This window comes from Dama dama, chromosome 18 (genome assembly GCF_033118175.1).
Source record: "Dama dama isolate Ldn47 chromosome 18, ASM3311817v1, whole genome shotgun sequence".
NCBI classification, from domain to species: Eukaryota; Metazoa; Chordata; class Mammalia; order Artiodactyla; family Cervidae; genus Dama; species Dama dama.
Genome location: NC_083698.1, coordinates 10,474,933 through 10,488,082, shown reverse-complemented (window position 1 = coordinate 10,488,082; position 13,150 = coordinate 10,474,933). Strand labels below are relative to the sequence as shown.

The 13,150-nt window shown below is 36.0% G+C and overlaps 1 protein-coding gene and 2 pseudogenes across 1 annotated transcript in view; 1 reads left to right on the top strand and 2 right to left on the bottom strand.

The window, feature by feature from the left end:
• The window catches only part of GNGT1 (G protein subunit gamma transducin 1), a 177,092-nt gene that overhangs the window by 78,519 nt on the left and 85,423 nt on the right, over nucleotides 1-13,150 (bottom strand). The window lies entirely within an intron of this gene.
• LOC133072742 (histone-lysine N-methyltransferase SETMAR-like) overlaps nucleotides 1-13,150 on the bottom strand; it is a 163,361-nt pseudogene that overhangs the window by 64,812 nt on the left and 85,399 nt on the right.
• Nucleotides 1,278-2,277, top strand: LOC133072741 (histone-lysine N-methyltransferase SETMAR-like; annotated as a pseudogene).

The following is a 13,150-nucleotide window of genomic DNA, read 5'->3' as shown; positions in this document are numbered from 1 at the left end:
AGTCTGCCATTTACATTTTTGTTTAAATTTTTGTTTCTGCTTATTTAGCTTGTGTGTATGAGTTTTTTTCCCCCCTGCTTTTCTAAGGGTTACTTGAACACTTTTTAGAATTTCCTTTTGATTTTTATACTATTTTGAACATTTTTTTAATGGTTGCTCTGGATATTACATTCCAGTGTTAGTTGCTCAGTCATGTCCGACTCTTTGCAACCCATGGACTGTGGCCTGCCAGCCTCCTCTCTCTGTGGAATTTTCCAGGCAAGAATACTGGAGTAGGTTGCCATTTCCTTCTCCAGGGAATCTTCCCAACCCAGAAATTGAACCCTGGTCTCCCGCATTGCAGGCAGACTCTTTCCTGTCTGAGCCACCAGGACAGCCCAGATATTACATTGTAACTTATTAATCACAATATGCTAGTGTCATCATCTGATCAGTTTGAGTGAAGTACAGAAGTCTTAACCTCATACTTCATTCATTTATAATATAGTGGTCTGAAGGTTTTACATGCATTTAGAACCATGTCATACAGTGTTATAATTTTGCTTCCACTGTCAACAGAACTTAGGAAATTTTGAGAAGAAAAGCCTACTACACTTACTCATACTATTGCTCATCATTTGATCCTTCCTTTCTGATATTACAAGTTTTCTTCAGTTACTACTTCATTTCTGTTTAGATAACTTCCTTTAGCCATTAATTTAGAGTACATCTACTTGTAACAAATTCTCTTACTTTAAACTCATCTGAAAATATCTTGATTTTTCTTTCATTCCTGAAAGATATTTTTTGTAGGTATATGACTACAAATTGATGGTTCTTTTCTTTTAGGGCTTGAAAAATTTGCCATTTCCTTTTAGCTTCCATTTTCTGATGAGAAATACGCTGCCATTCAAAAAATGTTTTTCTATAAAAGTTGTTAACTTGTTCTCTTGTCTTTAGCATTTTTGTTTGTTTTTAGCTTTCAGAAGTATAATTATAACATGTCTTGACACTAAATTCTTTGAATTTATCCTGCTTGAAATATTCTCCAATTTGTGTACTGTAGATTTATTTCTCTTGCTGAATTTGGTAAGTTTTCAGACATTATTTCTTCTTTTAGATTGGTGCAAAAGTAATTGCGGTTTTACATTGTCAAAATTTGCCATTTGATTTTGGAATACATTCTTAAATAAATGTGGTTATGTTATACATAATTTTAGTGCACATTTCTCACTTTGTGCTTTTTGCTAATGAATTATTACTTGCTGTGTATTTTATATATATTTTAGACTAGGGAAATGATGTTAGACAAAAAGCAAATTCTAGCTATTTTCATGAGTTCAAAATGGGTTGTAAAGTGACAGAGACAACTTGCAACATCAGCAATGTGTTTGGCCCACGAACTACTAATGAAAATACAGTGCAGTGATGGTTCAAGAAGTTCTGCAAAGGAGATGAGAGCCTTGAAGACGAGGAGCACAGTGACTGGCCACCGGAAGTTGACAGTGACCAATTAGGAACCATCATTGTAGCTGATCCTCTTGCACGAGAAGTTGCCCAAGAACTCAGCATCAACCATTCTATGGGCATTCAACATTTGAAGCAAATTGGAAAGGGGAAAAAGGTTGATAAGTGGCTGCCTCAAGAGCTGACCCAAAATTTTAAAAATCATCATTTTGAAGTGTAGTCTTCTCTTATTCTATGCAGTAACAACGAACCATTTCTTGACCAGATTGTGATATGCAATGAAGAGTGGATTGCATATAGCAACCGGCAATGACCAGCTCAGTGGTTAGACTGAGAGGCTCCAAGGCACTTTTCAAAACCAAACTTGCACCAAAAAATGTTATGGTCACAGTTTGGTGCTCTGCTGCTGGTCTGATCCACTACAGCTTTCTGAATCCCAGTAAAACCGTTACATCTGAGAAGTATGCTCAGCAAATCAATGAGATGTACCGAAATCTGCAATGCCTGCAGCCGGCACTGATCAACAGAATGGGTCCAATTCTTCTCCATGATCGCCCAGCCACAGGTCACACAACCAATGCTTCAAAAGTTGAACATATTGGACTACAAAGTTTTGCCTCATCCTCCACATTCACTTGACCTCTCGCTGACCAACTACCACTTCTTCAAGTATCTTGACAACTTTTGCAGGCAAAACACTTCCACAACCAGCAGGATTCAGAAAATGTTTTCCCAGTGTTCATCAAATCAAAAAGCATGGATTTTTATGCTACAGGAATAAACAAACTTATTTCTCATTGGCAAAAATGTGTTGATTGCAATGGTTCCTATTTTGATTACTAAAGATGTGTTTGAGCCTAGCTATAATGATGTAAAATTCAGGGTCTGAAGCTGCAATTATTTTTATATCAACTTAATAGTACTTTTTCAGTCCTGCCCTCCTTCTCCTCTCCTTCCTAAACCCTGAAGACACAAATTTTAATTTTTAAGAAAGTAACCCCACAGGTCCCTGAGGCTCTGTTCACTTTTATTTTTCCAATTTATTATTTCTCTGTAGTTCAGACTTCTTGATTTGTACTGTTGTCTTCCAATTCACTGATTCTTTCCTCTTACCCATTCTGTTGTTGAGCCCATCCACTGAGCTTTTTACTTCAGCTTTTAATTTTTATTTCTAAAATGTTTATGTGGGTGTTATTTATACCTTACAGTTCCTTGCTAAGACTTTCTATTTTCTCATTTGTTTCAAGTGATTTTGTAATTGCTTGCTGAAGCATCCTTATCAAGGCTGCTTTCAAATCTTTGTTGTATAAGACAGGTAAGTCTTACATCTTTGTCATGTTTGTAGATGAAAAATCATGGTTTTAAATACTGTTAATTCTTTTTCGATAGTTATAATATGCTATGAACTAATCTAACACTTCATGTGTACTCCTTGTGCAGCTCCATGAAGTAGATACTATTACTATTACTATTTCCCAAGTGAGAGAACCCTCTTCCCTCCAATTCAATCTTTGACTTGGTGTTTTGGTACATGCTAAAGGCGGGAGGAGGAGGGGACGACAGAGGATGAGATAGTTGGATGGCATCACTGACTCAAGGGACATGAGTTTGAGTAAGGTCTGGGAGTTGGTGATGGACAGGGAAGCCTGGCGTGCTGCTGTCCATGGGTTGCAAAGAGTCGGACATGACTGAGTGACTGAACTGAACTGAACTGAAATGAAAGAAGGAAGAAGGTGACTACATAAATTTCCAAGAATGGAAAATAAACACATCTTGTGTATTAAACTCTTACATTTTTTTAAAAAGTGTTACATTGGAAGCAATTCTAAAAATAAAACAGACAACATATTAGTGAATATTTTGATTTCTTTCCTGGCCAAAATAATCCCATTATGGATTGGAATTATAAAACAGATACACATTTTTGGTTAGGTTGATATCATTTTGAAAATCTATTGGTGGGCATTGATTGGCTTAAGTCAATCAGTAGAACGTCATCTTTTTGCTACAGTAATTGGCTCAAAAGGGGATATGTAATTTATGTTAGCCTACTCACCCTAAAGTCCAGGATTTGTGCCTGAAGGTGAAGAAAGATAAATTCTTTTGTCTTCTAGATGATATTACCTGGAGATGCAGCCTTTCAGTTGTTTTAAGGAATGTGAGACCAAGAATAAAGACAATAAAACAGCCGGGAAAAGAAAGCAGAACTCTGATCATACTCAGATGACTCTGACTTTATCTCCTGAATTTTTAGTTAAATGAATTAATAAATTATCTTTATAGTTTAAAAAGAGTGTTAAGTGATCCCAACTGGCCCCCCAAATAAAATCTTTTATTCTTTACTGAAGAGATAATTCTTCTACAAACTGCTTATCAATAGTCTTGAAGTTTTTTAAAACAATCTTAGTTTTAGCTTTAGGAGACAAAAGTATAAGGTGTAAGTAACTGCCAACTCTTATCGACAAGACTTTATGAAAAAAACAGTATGATAAGAAATTTACAATGTGCTCTAACTTTTCTTTTTGAACTAATTTTATGAGCATTTGTACCCTACATTTTAGATTTTTCTGTGTCTTTGAAAAGATAATATAATATGGAAAAAGTTAAATGTCATAAAATATAATTAATAGGCTCTGTCCCACCCCTGATATTCAAGCCTAGAGTTCCTTCACTTAGAGGCAATCACTGTTATTATCTACTTGATTAAGCACAAGGAAATACTTTATACATATACAAGCATGTATATATATATATATATATATATATATATATAAAATATACATATATAAAATTTTCTGTCCATTTTTGTGTACAGAAATGATTACTAGCTTCACATACCCTCTGTACCTTGCTTCTTTTATTTAACAATATATTTTTACCTTCCAGATAGTCCATATTAGTACTTACTGGTCATTTTTTCATTCATATGAACTCTGTACTTTATAAATAATCCTCATGTTAGGGATGTAAGGTTTGTTTTCAGTATTTTATACTATATGTAGTATTTTAATAAATAGCCTTGTACGTGCTTCTTTGCAAAGGTACTAATATACATCTACTATAAATTACTAGAATTAATAACCATTTATAAGTACATTTTGAATTTTAGTAGATTTTAATTGTGTTCCAAAGATTCTTTTTCCATAAACTCTCCCCAATTCAATTTTGGTAAAATTTTACCATATGATAGACAAAGACTGCTTTATTTTTAACTTTATTTATTTACTATGAGTGATATTTAGCATTGTTTTATACATTTACAAATTATTTATACCTGTTTTCCTGAGAACTTTCTATTTATATTAAACTTTTGCTTATTGATTTATAAGATCTCCTTATGCATTAAAGAATGAGCCATTAATTATCATATGTGTTTATGGTGGAAGAGGTGGTTTACTAAAACTCTATTTCCCCCTCTCTGGTATGCCTTCTTTTCTGCAACCATTAGAAAACTAATAACTACTTTTTCAGACTATTTTAGAACTAGACTTCTGTAGTAGATTGATATTGCACTTGGATGTATTTGCATGAGATCTGGATAGAAGCAAAATTTTGGAGATGGGAGATCATATACAGTACTAGCCATTCTTCATCTTCTTGATAAAAAGAGGCTGTTTTGGTGGAAGAAGCAGTGGGGTCCCATACTCCCATACACCAGTCTGAGAAGTGACAAGAGGCATTTTTGCTAAGAGTAGCAGGTAAACACCACACATCCGTGCCATTTCACTGGCTCTGCAGCTCCTGACGACATCTGCTAATCTATGAATTCCAGCTAGAGAGTGTGTGGTTCACAGTGGCAGTTTTGGACGTAAAATTTCCTCTGATGGAAGAGTGCAAATAGTGTTTGGGTGGTGATTCCTGATTCCAGCTTCCAGCTCATTCTTCCACTTTCCAATGACACTGTAAATGCATACTTTCCTTTATCAAATAGCTGTCTTCTTAATATTCCTTAGGTAGTCTCTGTCTTTTAGACAGAATCCTGACCAAGACAATGCTGCAAAATCTCTTTTGCGGTTTCCTGCCTTGAATAATTTGAGCAATCTTCTCTCCTTTAAAAAAAATTTTTTTTAATTAATCAGTCTAGCTAGAGTTTTTAGAACCCTAGTTAAAGAACTAACTTTTGGTTTCATTGATTTTTTTTCTCTATTGTTTTCTTCTATTCTTTACATCATTTAATTTTACTCTGATCTTTGTTGTTTCTGCCCTTTTGTTTGCTTTAGACTTAGTTTGCTTTTCCTTTTTAAGACTCTTAAAATGGAAATTTAGGTCACTAAGAACATTTTTTTAACACAGTCAATTTTTAAACCTGTATCACAGCTATAAATATTCCCCCAAAGCACTGCTTAGCAAAAGCAGTCACAGTGTAGAAACTTCTCTTATTTTGTCTATAATGCAAATCATTCTGTCATTTCACCATATTTTTATTCTGACTCAAACTATATTGAGATACATAAAATATATACACCAAATAATACATATTTACATTTTATATGCTGTCTTGTTAAGGAAATGCCTGGATTGCATCAACTGTCTTTAACGATCTTGGATGATAACTGTACATTTTTACCTCACTCTCAATCTTACGTGGCTAAACTGAGGCTACCAGCTGCTCAGATCCTGAGACAGCTATCTGGAATTTTCATTTGGGCAGTCTGCAAACTCAGTGAGGACATTCAGATGTTGACTATCAAAAAAAAAAAAAGACAAATGTCCAAAACAACATAGATGTGGCCAATGCCAAAATGAAATTTCAAACAGAATCTCCGAAGTCCTATGATTTGTAAAAATTATCTGCAGTACTTGTTATTTCTCCAATAGGGATTGTGCTTCAGATATCTAGATATTCAAATCACAAAGAGTCAGACATGACTGAGTGACTAATACTTTCACTTTCATGAAGGGTAAATGTGTATTAAATAAAGCATTTATGAGCTACTGATGATAACAGAAAAAAGAAACACTATTTTCTAGAGAAGAAATGTTACTTTTCAGATAGCAGAAAACACAGAAAAGAATTTGGTCTTTTTCTTATGTACTGGAGTTGATTAGATGGATTGTGTGCCTCTCAAAAAGTTTATCTATAGTCATCTTAGCTCAATTTTTCATTTTATTTTGAGTAGAAAGAATCTGCTTTTACCAATAAATAAACTGCAATGTGTCATCTGAACTTAAATGAGAACTACCTCCTATTGCTAGTTTAACGTCCTGCTGCTACCCTTGCTCTCCAGCCATGAGGACAGCACGTACTATTTGCCCTCAGATTGACATTCATATATGGAAACATTAATTGCCCAATGGGAGGCCAAGATACCCTTGTTTCTCTGCTACAGACTGATGAATCACCTCCTCTGCTGTCATTTTTCAGTTTGTGTAGAGCTCTGAACCTTTATACTTTAGGTATATTACTCGGCTGATGTTTGAGTGTTTGTGTAAAACAGACCCAAATTGCTGTCATCTCAATCCAAGATAGTATTGAGTTATTTCTAATTAGTTAGCACCAGCAATTAATCTAAAGCCTTCTCTTGTAATTCAGAGTTTGAGAATCTGTTTATTGTTAAAATGGTGATAGGTGTTTTTTTTTTTTTTCCTCGATGAGCTAAGAGCATTTCAATTCCCAGATCATTCAACCCTTTGAATTGTGGATCATTATTGTTTTTATAGATAATGAAATTCAGGCTTACCAAAATATTTTTCCCAGGATCTTACAATTCTTATAAGGCAAACAATATTCAAACCCAAGTTCCAGAGCCCATTCATTTAATCTCTAAATTCAGATTCTTCCTAACCATTCCATCTATTGTTCTTTCATTAGTTGTATCATGCTATAGATTAGGAGCATCACTAAGGAGAGAGCAATGGAAAAGGAAGGCATAGAAACTCAAAGGAATTTACCTTCCAATCATAAGAAAGAAGTAACATGATAGTGACAAACAAAATGTTTCAGGTTTTGATATTTTGCATATTTTCCAATGAGTCCCTTTTGCAAACCAATAAAAACTGATAAAAATGTCCACTCATCCTTTCATTGGGGTAGAAAGATTTGCAAGTGTCCCTTTTATTGTTAAAGTGATGGTAGAAGAAACTCAGTTCAGTTCAGTTGCTCAGTCATGTCCGACTCTTTGTGACCCCATGGACTGCAGCACGTCAGGCATCCCTGTCCATCACCAACTCCCGGAGCTTACTCAAACTCACGTTCATTGAGTCAGTGATGCCATCCAACCATCTCATCCTCTCTCGCCCCTTTTTCCTCCCACCTTCAATCTTTCCCAGCATCAGAGTTTTTCAAATCAGTCAGTTCTTCACATCAGGTGGCCAAAGTATTGGAGTCTCAGCTTCAGCATCAGTCCTTCCAATGAACACCCAGGACTGATCTCCTCCAGGATGAACTGACTGGAACTCCTTGCAGTCCAAGGGACTCTCAAGAGTCTTCACCAACACCACAGTTCAAAAGCATCAATTCTTCGGCACTCAGCTTTCTTTATGGTCCAACTCTCACCATATGTGACTACTGGAAAAATTATAGCTTTCAGTAGATGGATCTTTGTTGGCAAAGTAATGTCTCTGCCTTTTAACATGCTGTCTAGGTTGGTCATAGCTTTTCTTCCAAGGAATAAGCGTCTTTTCATTCATGGCAGCATCCACCATCTGCAGTGATTTTGGAGCCCAAGAAAACAAAGTCTGCCACCATTCCCATTGTCTCCCACTCTGTTTGCCATGAAGTGATGGGACCAGATGCCATGATCTTAGTTTTCTGAATGTTGAGTTTCAAAACAGCCTCTTTTACTTTGATCAAGAGGCTTTTTAGTTCCTCTTTGCTTTCTGCCATAAGGGTGGTGTCATCTGTATATCTGAAGTTCCTTCATCTATTAATGTCTTTATTGACAGGCATTTACAAGCAAAATATTGGGGGAAAGACATGGAAAATACATGATCATTTGTTTTTTTTTTAATTTATTCACTTTTAATTGAAGGATAACTGTTTTACAGAATTTTGCTGTTTTCTGTCAAATGTCAACATGAATCAGCCCTAGGTATACACATATCCCCTCCCTTTTGAACTTCCCTCCCATCTCCCTCCCATCCCACCCCTCTAGGTTGATACAGAGCCCCTGTTTGAGTTTCCTGAGCCACAGAGCAAATTCCCGCTGGCTGTCTATTTTACATGTGGTAATGTAAGTTTCCATGTTACTCTTTCCATACATCTCACCCTCTCCTCCCCTCCCCCCATGTCCATAAGTCTATTCTCTATGTCTTTTTCTCCATTGTTGCCCTGTAAATAAACTCTTCAGTACCATTTTTCTAGATTCCATATATATGCATTAGAATACGATATTTATCTTTCTCTTTCTGACTCACTTCATTCTGTATAATAGGCACCTAGCTTCGTCTACCTCATTAGAACTGACTCAAATGTGTTCCTTTTATGGCTGAGTAATATCCCATTGGGTGTATGTACCACAACTTCTTTATCCATTCATCTGTCGATGGACATCTAGGTTGCTTCCATGTTTTAGTTATTGTAAATAGTGCTGCAGTGAACAATGGGATATATGGGTCTTTTTCAATTTTGGTTTTCTCAGGGTATATGCCTAGGGGTGGGATTGCTGGGTCATATGGTGGTTTTATTCCTAGTTTTTAAAGGAGTCTCCATACCATCTTCCATAATGGCTGTATCTATTTACATTCCCACCAACAGTGCAAGAGTGTTCCCTTTTCTCCACACCCTCTCCAGTACTTATTGTTTGTAGACTTGATCTTAGTTTTCTGAATGTTGAGCTTTAAGCCAACTTTTTCACTCTCCTCTTTCACTTGCATCAAAAGTCTCTTTAGTTCTTCTTTGCTTTCTGCCATAAGGGTGGTGTCATCTGCATATCTGAGGTTATTGACATTTCCCCCAGCAATCTTGATTCCAGCTTGTGCTTCTTCCAGTCCAGCATTTCTCATGATGTACTCTGCATATAAGTTAAATAAGTAGGGTGACAATATACAGCCTTGATGTACCCCTTTTCCTATTTGGAACCAGTCTGTTGTTTCATGACCAGTTCTAACTGTTGCTTCCTGACCTGCATACAGGTATCTCAAGAGGCAGGTCAGGTGGTCTGGTATTCCCATCTCTTGAAGAGTTTTCCACAGTTTATTGTGATCCACACAGTCAAAGGCTTTGGCATAGTCATAAAGCAGAAATTGATGTTTTTCTGGAACTCTCTTGCTTTTTTGATGATCCAGCAGATATTGGCAATTTGATCTCTGGTTCCTCCGCCTTTTCTAAAACCAGCTTGAACATCTGGAAGTTCACGGTTCACGTATTGCTGAAGCCTGGCTTGGAGAATTTTGAGCACTACTTTACTAGCGTGTGAGATGAGCGCAACTGTGCGGTAGTTTGAGCATTCTTTGGGATTGCCTTTCTTTGGGATTGGAATGAAAACTGACCTTTTCCAGTCCTGTGGCCACTGATGAGTTTTCCAAATTTGCTGGCATATTGAGTGCAGCACTTTCACAGCATCATCTTTTAGGATTTGAAATAGCTCAACTGGAATTCCATCACCTCATCTAGCTTTGTTTGTAGTGACTTCCACTTGACTTCACATTCCAGGATGTCTGGCTCTAGGTGAGTGATCACATCATTGTGATTATCTGGGTCATGAAGATCTTTTTCGTACAGTTCTTTAGTGTATTCTTGCCACCTCTCTTAATATCTTCTGCTTCTCTTAGGACCATACCATTTCTGTCCTTTATTGAGCCCATCTTTGCATGAAATGTTCCCTTGGTATCTCTAATTTTCTTGAAGAGATCTCTAGTCTTTCCCATTCTATTGCTTTCCTCTATTTCTTTGCATTGATCGCTGATACAGCAGTAAAAAATTTAAAAGGACAGAAAAGTTTCTATTCTTGTGTAACTTACATTCTAGAAACCATCAAGCAATCAAATCTGAGTCTTTTGAGCTGGATTTCTCTAGATTTTATTTTTTAAATTTAACTTTAGGAAGGAAGGTTGTAATCATATTTTATGTCACTGATAATCAAATCTTTTCAAGATTTGACTGTATGACCATCAATTTCTGTGGGACAAGCTTGGCTTTCATAGTTGGCTTAATAAATTATTCATAAATAACAAAAAATTACTGAAAACATGATATTAGCCATTGTTATCCTATTTAAGATAACAATTAAATGTAGTAAAATTTAATAAAAGAATTTTCCAACTTCACAACTAGGTGATATATTATTTTTATGGTATTATTATCCTGTTCACAGACAGATACTATAACTTGGGGGCAATATCCGTCACAGAATTTCATGATAACATTGTACATAAACCAGGATAATACCTAACTCTCCTCTAAAACCAGATGGTTCAGGTGAATTTTCATTAAACTAAAATAGTGATTTTTAACTAGTACACATATAGGATGAGGTAGATTAAAAGATGCTTTGAGGCTTTTCAAGCACCATCTGAATGTGAATTAATATTGTGAAAGACCTTTCCAAGGTCACACAAAATTAGTGGGAAGCAAGAAGAAAACCCAGGTTTAATTTCCTAGACTGGGGCTCTTGCTATTACACAATTCTTCTTATAAGTGCGTAAGCCTGAGAGATGCATGAAGCACAATGGATAGGCTTTCTTTGTATGGTAGCTTAATTGTAAAAACTCCATTTTCAATTTGTGAGAGTGACTCAATAAGCCAATAGGCCTACTTAAGATTTTTTTAAAGTTAAAGAAAGTAGCTAATGGCTTTTAAAATATGTCCTTCATGTGGCCTAGATGTGAAATAGTTTTTGAAATAAAATGCCAAAAGCACTACAGTTTTCAATAATGAATCACTAACCATTTGCCTCTGTTCTAAAACTTGGCTTTTAAGGAAGAAATTTTTAAAACTCTAATTACAGTTTACAAAAGCAAAAACATCAAAAAAGTGATGCTTAGTAGCTTAATGGGATTTCTTATCAAGCCAATATAGCATTATGAGAAAGCTGTTTCTCTCTTAACCAAAGAGTTAGCTGCTCAGTCGTGTCTGACCCTTTGTGACACCAAGTACTATAGCCCACCAGGCTCCTCTGTCCATGGAATTCTCCAGGCAAGAATACTGGAGTGTGTTGCCATTCCCTTCTCCAGATGCTCTTTCAACCCAGCGATAGAACATAGATCTCCTGCATTGCAGGCAGATTCTTTATCGTCTGAGACACAAGCAAAGCCTGATACAACATTATGAGGAAGCTGTTTCTCTCTTCTTCAAAAGGCTGCACACATAAACCAATACCACTGGCTTGAAATTATCAATGTGTCAAACTAACATGCTACTCAAATCAACTGTCAAGCTCTTAAGCACCTAAGTTATACACCAAAGGCTAAAACATTGATTTTTTAGATGAGAAGAAACATGACATGTTGGGAATGCATGAAAATCTCTCTTGAAGCAGAGAAGCAGAACCACTACAAAACATTTTCATCTCAATGAATCTATGTTTAGTGATGCAAAGTCACTACTTGGTTGTAATGAAATTGAAAGCAGACCTGATTTCTTCATTTCATTGCTTGAATAAATCAGTTCTACAAAATATTTCTTTAGTACAAATCAGGAAAAGTCACACCTTAACTCATTCTTTCTACAGAGTTATAACATTTTTTGCTTGTTATAACTTATTTTTTACTTGTTATATCATTTTCTTTTACTTGTTGGATTTTTGTACTGCTCTATGTAATAATCATGGTATAGGTTTGTCATTGTTCCCAAGCTAAGATGAAAAGTGATGTGATTGAAGTCTTCTGGAAAGCAATCTTAAATATCGGTTCAATGCATGCTGGGGTTAGAGTTTATGTAAGCCATGAGGTTAAGTATTGATATTTTTTGTGTCATTTTTGAATCCAGAAGGTCCATATGGTATACAAGTTACAGGGCTTTCCTTTGCTTCTTTCAGATTATTCTAAACTTTGATCATATTAGGTTACTTTTTCTAATTTCCAAAATCAGTCTACATTAGAACAAGAAATGCCAACCACTGTGAAAAACCACCACCAAGTATCAGTGGCTCAGCATGATAAAACTTCGTTTCTTTCTCACATCATTGTTGGCTGCAAGTTAGTTAGTTTGCCTTCAAAAATGTGTCAGGAATCTAGGCTTCTTCCATTTCATAATACAGGCATCTCAAAAACATGGCCTCTATGACAACCACAGAGGAAAACAGTGTGGCCACGCAGAGAGTATATTTTCACAGCAGGTTTCAAAAGAATACATTATTTCTGCCTACAACCCATTAGTCAGAATCCAGTCACGTGGCCATAACTGCACTTCAAGGGAGGCTTACAAATACAGTCTTCTTTTGTGTTCAGGAAAAGGAAAGAGGATATATAAGCACACAGGTATTTTCTGCCAGTCCCTAAACAACAAATCTGTAACACCTTAACACTTCAGATTGTCATCCAAACCCTGGAAACCTGGTTATTAGTGGTAGAAGGGGGAGCTGTTGGGGAGATAAAAATGTACAGGCAGGGCACATCAAGATATATGATAAACAAAAGCTGTCAATTGCTGTCTGCAATTAAGTATCTGTTTCTTCCTTCTGTCCTCCCCACCAGCCATCCCTCCTGGGGATGAATCTCCTTGGTCTAACTGGAACAGTTTGATCTGGTCCTTAGAGAGCAAAGACTTTCCAAGATTTCTAAATATCCTGATTTCTACATCATGAAGAAATTAGATAGCCTTAGT